A 7,736-nucleotide genomic window follows, 5' to 3' on the forward strand; every position below is an offset into this window, starting at 1 on the left:
ATAAAGGACACTTTAAAAAGCTGCGAGGCTGCATGAAATAGGACAATTAGTTTCATCATGGAGCCACAATGATTACAAAAAAAGTGATCCTGAGACTTTATCACTTCCCAGCCCGATGAGTTAAGAAGGGAGTTTCACCTCATCTCAACCTTTGCATTGATTTTTGAGAGAGTGGGAGATCTGGGGATTACTTTGGAGAGCAGCAATGAAGACCTAGCTTATTGGGTCTTTTTTGTATTTGGCAAATGGGCTTGACAAAGATGGAGGAGACAAAATCTAGGGCTTACAGCTGCGGCACCCAATCGGGGGAACTTGAAAGCAGCGCTGGGATGGGAAGCTGGGAGAGGGGGTACCTCATTTAGGAGTGGTGAATTTGGACATGGGGCATGGGGAAATGCTTAAAGTAAATCACAGAGGCCCCAACAATCGTCAGGAATTGAGACGTTTTAAACCTTTAACGGGGGACTGTGATCAAAGCGGCGGCGGATCCTCACTTGAGTGTGAAAGCGGAACCGGAGGGAACAGAAGGGATTGTGGGGGATCATGGCAGGTTGAAAACGTAAAATCAGCACATTAGCTTTATAAGGGCGTCAGAATATAGGATGATCAGGGGATCATTGGACCCATGGGGAAGCAAAGAGAATCCAGTATGTACCAAGCAGAGCGGAGGAGAAATGAGGCCACTGCTGACAGAAAAGCCTCCCTTATCAAAGATGCAGTTAGAGTGGGAATAATGTTGCTCAATTCCCATAGAAAATAACGTCATGCACAGGTCTGGCACGAAAACTGTAAAATTATCTTTAAGTATATGTTGCCACTTGCTAATAAATCGTGTACTTAACTGCTGAGTCACATTACAGATGAGCAGCTTTCATCATATCAAACTTTCCTCTCTAAAGTTTAGTTGCAAAGTCATTCAGACCGAGACAGAGAGAGAGAGAGAGATGCCTACATAACGGTTCATCCTGTATGCCATATTCTGTGATCTGACGCCTACCAGATCCAGGTATGGACCTCACGTCTCCTTCCCTTTTTAAACCCACCTCAAACAGAGCACAAATTAGTCAGGTTCTTCTCCCCCCCCTCTTGCTGCAGCCTCTCCCAGTCGCAGGGCTAATTCAGAGGAGCACTAGCCTTGGGTAGCAGGGGTTCTCGCTATGCTGAATTATAAATCAAAGAGCACTTACATGAAACCACTTGCTAATTACATGTTCACTTCACTTCTTTTTCTCCTTACTATGTCACTTTATACTCGCCACGATCACTGGGAGGTAGGGGAAGGTACAGAAACCGGCAAACCGGCTTTGAGATAATCACGTCTAAGTAACCGAGCGAAGATGATAGCAATTATTTTCCTGTGATTAACCATGTGCTACACTGATGTTAATAACCACCACTTGCTCACACTTTGGGCCCTGTCCTTGATGTGTGCTCCCCAGCTGATACACCTAAAATAGAGGCCAAACTGCATGGCTACTAAAGCAGCTCTTGCGTCTCATCTCTTCTGTACCTTCAGCTTAAGATATTTTTATCTGCAAAATCCCTCCTCTCCTGCACTGTATTTGTGACTTCCTCATCCCCTTCATGTCCTCTGAGTGTCATTCTCCACCCACCTCCCCCCCAGTCTGCGAGGCAAACCAATTTATCACCGACCAAAGGAGGGCCTTCACTTTGTCTGTTTTCAAGGCTCTCCCTCCATAAGCTGCTCTCCTAATGAAAGGGGGTGCTGCGTCCCGGCCAGTCCACGGAGATTTGAGGGGGCAAGAAGTCCAGTTCCAAGCCCAACTTGGGGAAGTAATTACCCCTCTGGTGGACCGTTGAGAGGAGACCCTCCAGCCGGCCAGAGCAACTCACACGCTGTGGACGTTCACTTATAGGCCTGTGGCCCGGCCCCCATCGTTAGGGAGGCCCCTGAAGCTGGATGTCATATGACCCGGACGGGGGTGATGCAAAGGGGTCGACTCAGCACGCCTTGGCCCTGGTAGCCGGTATTGGCGAAAGGATCGGAGGACCGGTGCCAAACTCAGCAGAGGAGAGGAGAAAATGGGGAGATGGAAGAGGAGGGGCTTTGACAGGAAGAGGAATGAACTGTCAGGGAGAGATAAATAACGAGGGGAAAGCGGGCAGCAGGTGACCCGCGGCAGGGCTGCCTCGTAGGGACAGTGACCGGCTGACCTCCGGGCTGGCTCTCGCGGGGGCCACCCACTGGTCACCTACTTCTACACTGTCACATCACACGAGAGTCTGTGGGTGGATGCCCTGCATGACGGACTACAGAGAGCCAGAGATCGTGATCGCCTGCAGACGGCCTTTAAAAAAGAAATCCAACGTTGATGAGCTCTGGCCAGAGGAGGAGCTTTAGGTCAAGGAATTGGAGCACAGAAACGCTCTGCTCCGGACATTTTTTACACAAATAGTGGCCCATATTCCACCAAGTACTTCTAAGGACCTTATTCACTTTGTCCAGTGGGGGGCTGTAACTACTGTAATTAAAGTACAAGTTCAAGGCACTTGCACTCTACTTAAGTTATACTTTCACTCAACTTTAGCTGTTACAGTGTATAAAATTAGCTCCACCTCAACCAGTAACAGTAATTTGCTGCTCATACATGAATGCATCAGAATTAATAATCCAATAATATCATATATACACCAAAGAACACCAAAAACTGGAAATACTCAACTGATAAATTACAGACTTTCTCGAAACGTTAACCTGATGTTTCTGGAACTGAGTGTCCATAAATTTAAGAGCTAACTTATCCTGGAAAAACTCCCTCTGGCTGTTTTTTCCTCCGTCCTCTACTTTTTTCATCATGAATCAGTGTCTCAGTTTCTAATGTAATTTACTTCAGTGAGATGCCTGGGATGCCCATCATTCTCTCTATCTGTTCCTGGTGTTATTGATCCTCCTCTCTGACCAATTTGAGATCTGCCTCCACAGGAGCTGTTGCATCCATGTCTGCACCACTGGACCAAACCCAGCGTCCGTCCAGCCACAACAGCACTTCTTCACTTATGGTATCAAATGAATTGTATTTTGGACTCGAGTCTGTAGTCTGTAAACTATACTCCATTTCTGAATCACATCAACTTCCAATTATGTTACTTTCTTCCGTTAATATGTTACATCTTCCAAATTTCTCAAGAATCACATTTACATTTATTTCCGAATTTCAAAACGATGACTCCACATATCACCACTGACTTATTCACAAGATACATTTATATGACACTGCTGATGTTCTGAATAACATTTCATGTACAGATATGTCAATATCTCAAAAAAGTTATATTATTATACTGTACATATGGTATATTCTGAAGAGGGTGCTTTAAATCTGTGAACACATAATGTTTCTGTTGAATATAAATGCCTCTATTGTCACTATTACTGTTTAATTTAATTTAAATTATTTATGGCACTTTGACTACAATATTTCAAAACTTTTTTTATGCCATTAAAGTCCATTAAAGTGATTTAAACTGAAAATTGAAACTTTGGGTTGCCTTCTACTTTAAAGTCTGGTGATACTCTATATTTTGTTATTCTATAATCCCAACACCAAAACCAACGATGAATTCATCTCATTAAACTATTAAAAACATACATAAAAAAACATGTACCAAATATTAATGAGCCACACTAATGCACTGGGTTCCTTTATTACAACAACAAACATGGCAACAGTAGTTTAAATTACTATTTATATTTATAGTTAATCCCACATACATCGTCGCGCTGCCATAAATACTCACTAGGGCACCAAATGTGTATTAATCTGCATCTGAAAATAGTCCCAAACAAATGTGTTATTTACTCCTGTTTCAGTAACATTTGGTAGTGCTTTATATTAATTAAATTATACATATATTTACGCCTTTAAAAGATATTTTAATTCATCAACGAAGGAGACAGGCTAAAGTCAGAAAGTATTGAAAGGTTAACTTAGTCATTGTTTTTTTTTGGTCTTTTCGTGAGATTTGGTGAAAATATAAAATATCACCATCCCTGCCCTTAAATGGAAATTCTCTCTTTTTGCGCATAACTGCCTCAGGTAAGTTTTATTTCCAAATGTTGTCACTGTTATTCTTGTTGTTTAGATCCTGAATATTTATCCTTTATGCTACTTTGCTTTCTTTGGCAATCATTTTACAAAACATGTCATACCATTGAAGCCAGCTGAACTGACTGCAGGACAGAGTGTTACTGTAAAAGGTGTCGGCAAAGAGGCAATTTACCGGAGCAGACAGATTAATTAAATTTGATGGGTCACAGTGAGTAATCTGATTTCCTGTTGGATCAATGCAAGAGGATCCTGGAGAATTGTAGCATCAGTTTGGCTCATGTGCATAGCCTTGATTAGACTGTAGTTTGTGGTCTGAAGGGGGCCCCTGAGAAACAGCGGCTCACTACTGTAAGACAAGAGGGCCCAGTTGAGAAGTTTATGATTGTGTGTGTCGGTGTGCATGTGTGTGTGTGTGTGTGAATGGGGCTCTGTGCTCTCTTCCAAATACACTTTTGCCCAGGGCAGTCAAATGAACCCTATCCCATAATAGTCAGGGCTCTGCCCTGAGGAGAGGTGACAGCAGGCCAGGCTGGAGTCGTCATGGCGATGGCCTGGGTGGAAAGTCGATACTCGGTGAGAAGGGGAATTGAGGGGAGGGAGCAGAGCAAGGGTTGAAGGAAGAGCAGATCAATTTTGCTGTTTGATCTCGCACAGGCTCTGAATAAATGTATATTTTAAGACGTCTTTTCTCTCTCTCTCTCCCTCTCTCTCCCTCTCTCTCTCTCTCTCTCTCTGAGCAAACATTGACATTCTTCATGTTGATTCTTGACTTTTGTGGATAGAGACCTGATTTTATCCAACATCTTGGACTTGTTATTCCTGCAGTGGTTTTCCTGTGCTTCTACAGCCGGGCTAAGGTGGCTGCACATGGGCAGGGCACTGAAGGTTGTGGCTACGATGCAGGAACACTCCTCTTGGCCTGCCGCTGCACAAACACAGACGGCAGCTATTCTGGCCACCATCCACCACCACCACACACACACACACGAATACACCTCTTCATGGCGTCCACACCCAGCCAAAGTCATCTGGATCCACACTAGACTAGCGATCAAATAACAGTTTTCTCTCCATCAGTGACTCCTTTGCTCCTGACCACACAGTCATAGATACTCTAAGGCACATTGTTTTTGGTCAGAACACTTACTTTACCTACTTCTTGTTTACACGTGTAGCTCAAGACACGCGCAGGAGAAAAAGACAAACCTTATTTCTTTATTCAAAGCTCACTGATGCAAGAGTGACGCAAACCGCTCCAATGCTTGGACAGTGCCAAATACCAATGCACAAATGGTAAACAGTGTTGCGTTGGGTTGCGTTTAGCTCCAGCGGTGCTATCAGACAAATTGTATCAATGTTCATTTTTAACGTAAAATACAAAAGGTCTCTTAGCCTGACAGCATAAATGAGGATGGAGGAGTTTGGTTATATTAGTTAAATAAATACTTAATATCAATATCAGTGCTCATGTGGTTCAATTTACTTTAAAGGGTTACAACACGCCTAGATATATATGCTTTGTCCTGGGCATTAAAAGGTTAGTTCATAAAGACATTCATGGTCTATGGGTTTAAAATACACCCTCCACAAAGTACCAAGGGTCTGCGAGGATTTGGCCCATTTACAGCCCTCTCTTACTCCTCCTACTACATGGCTATCCATGCTACATCCCTCCATCCCTGCAGTCTTTCTTGTCCTTGATCTGGTTTAAATAACAGGCACTGCTGCCATAATTATGATTTTATCTCATTTAACATCGCTGGATTAAAGTGTTTCAAGGTCTTACAGATTGGAAATAAAGAGGGATTTGAGCGAGAGTTAATGAATTATGCCGACTGGACATTTGTCTAAATTATTTATTGTCTCTATGATATTAAAGCTATGTGGTGATTAGCAATTTAAATGTCTTAAGGGGGAGTTTTATTACGTTCTATATAGGGTATGTGAAAGGAAAAATAAAACTGCTACTTGTCAGGCCATGCCTCTGTAATGTGTGTTCAAAAGGCATATTTATTCCCTCATCGCCTCAGATGCATAAATTATGTAGTTGACTGACTGTGAAACTGTTTTATTTTCTGAAATGCATCACAAGTGCTACAACGCTGCAATGCAAGATCAAGTGAAATTACATAAGTTAAAGGAACATGAGAAGCCAACAGTGGTGGCCACGACTAGAATGTTTAGATAGTTTTTAATGTTCTAACATTTTAAATAAAATCTGCATACAAATAAGTCACCGTCTAGAGTATTGTAAATATTAAATATTACAGTAAGTATTGTGTAAATAGTATTTTACTGTTTGCATCACAAGTATTTTTACTGGATACTTTAATCTCTAATAGTGTATCATGTTTTATAAGATCATCATGTCTTTGTATGTAAAAAATTTTATTTTTAAAGGCTGTAAAATAAATGTAGAAGTATAATATTTTCCTCTAGCTGAAGTATAGATTAGCATGAAATGGAGATGTTCAAGTTTTTTTTTTTTATCTCTAAGTCAAATATATCTGTGGCTTTAAGTCAAATTTATATGGTCACAAAAATTAAGGATTGGTCCTTTAATCTGTATTTCACTTTGTCAGTAATAATACCTCCAGAGAATATGTCTAAGTATGTGTGTGTGCATGTGTGTGTGTGTGTGTGTGTGCGTGTTTTATTCCACCAAAAGACTTAAATCTCTTGTGCAATTGAATTTTAAGGCAAGGTAATAAAACTGAATGATCCGCACCTAGAGGAATATTTGACATACTGAGAGAACCGGGGTGCTTATGGGATTCCACTCTGTCAATATGGATCTTAATACCACTCAGCTTTTCCATTTTATGTAGGCTCAATGTGTGTGTGTGTGTGTGTGTGTGTGTGTGCATGCAAGTTTTCACCCTTTCTGGGAAGTACTCTCTGTGAGTGTACTCTATTTTGTATTCTACTGTTCACAGCTTAGCATGTGTGTATGTTTGTGTACTTGTGTGTGCATAGGATCCTCATAGGAGCTGCAGTGGATCATAGTGTGCGACCTGCGCCGGCCCTCGGCAGCATGACCGTGAGCTAATAACACAGCAGCGGGGCCTGCAGGACTGCCCGTGTGTCGGCCCCTGTGCACCGTGGTGCCGGCATGCTGCGGTTCTCCCCTGTCTGACCCGCTGACCTCGGCCTGAGCTAATGAGCAGGTAGGATGGCTGAGCTGGGGCCGTACAGCAGCTGAGCTTTGCTCCAGGTTCCAGATGACGACATTTGTCCTCATCGCTGAAAGAATGTGAAGGAGGCAGCACAGAGTGGATGTTTCACTCTTGAAATCACCGGAGGCTGCGGGCAAAGCATGCAAAATCACAGGAGCCTCCACACACAAGTGCACAAACATACCGAGGACAGCCGCATTAATAATTCACTAACATTAATTATGACATGCCTGTATTTCAGTTTGGTGCCATTGCTGAGGGCATGTTAATGTGACTATGTCTATGAGGACCAGCCTTTCCTTTTCTTTCTCTCTCCATCCTCCCATCCTCCCTTCATGGGACCAGCCACTGCTACCAGCCAGCCACAGCCACAGGGACCTAATTAACACAACATAAATGATGGGATGCTGATAAAGCAGTCACCGGTGCCATCACAGGGCAGCACGCTGCTGCGCTGGCTCGCACTGTCCACACAGCAGACCGACGTGGC

Source organism: Larimichthys crocea, chromosome X (assembly GCF_000972845.2).
Source record: "Larimichthys crocea isolate SSNF chromosome X, L_crocea_2.0, whole genome shotgun sequence".
In the NCBI taxonomy this organism is placed as follows: domain Eukaryota; kingdom Metazoa; phylum Chordata; class Actinopteri; family Sciaenidae; genus Larimichthys; species Larimichthys crocea.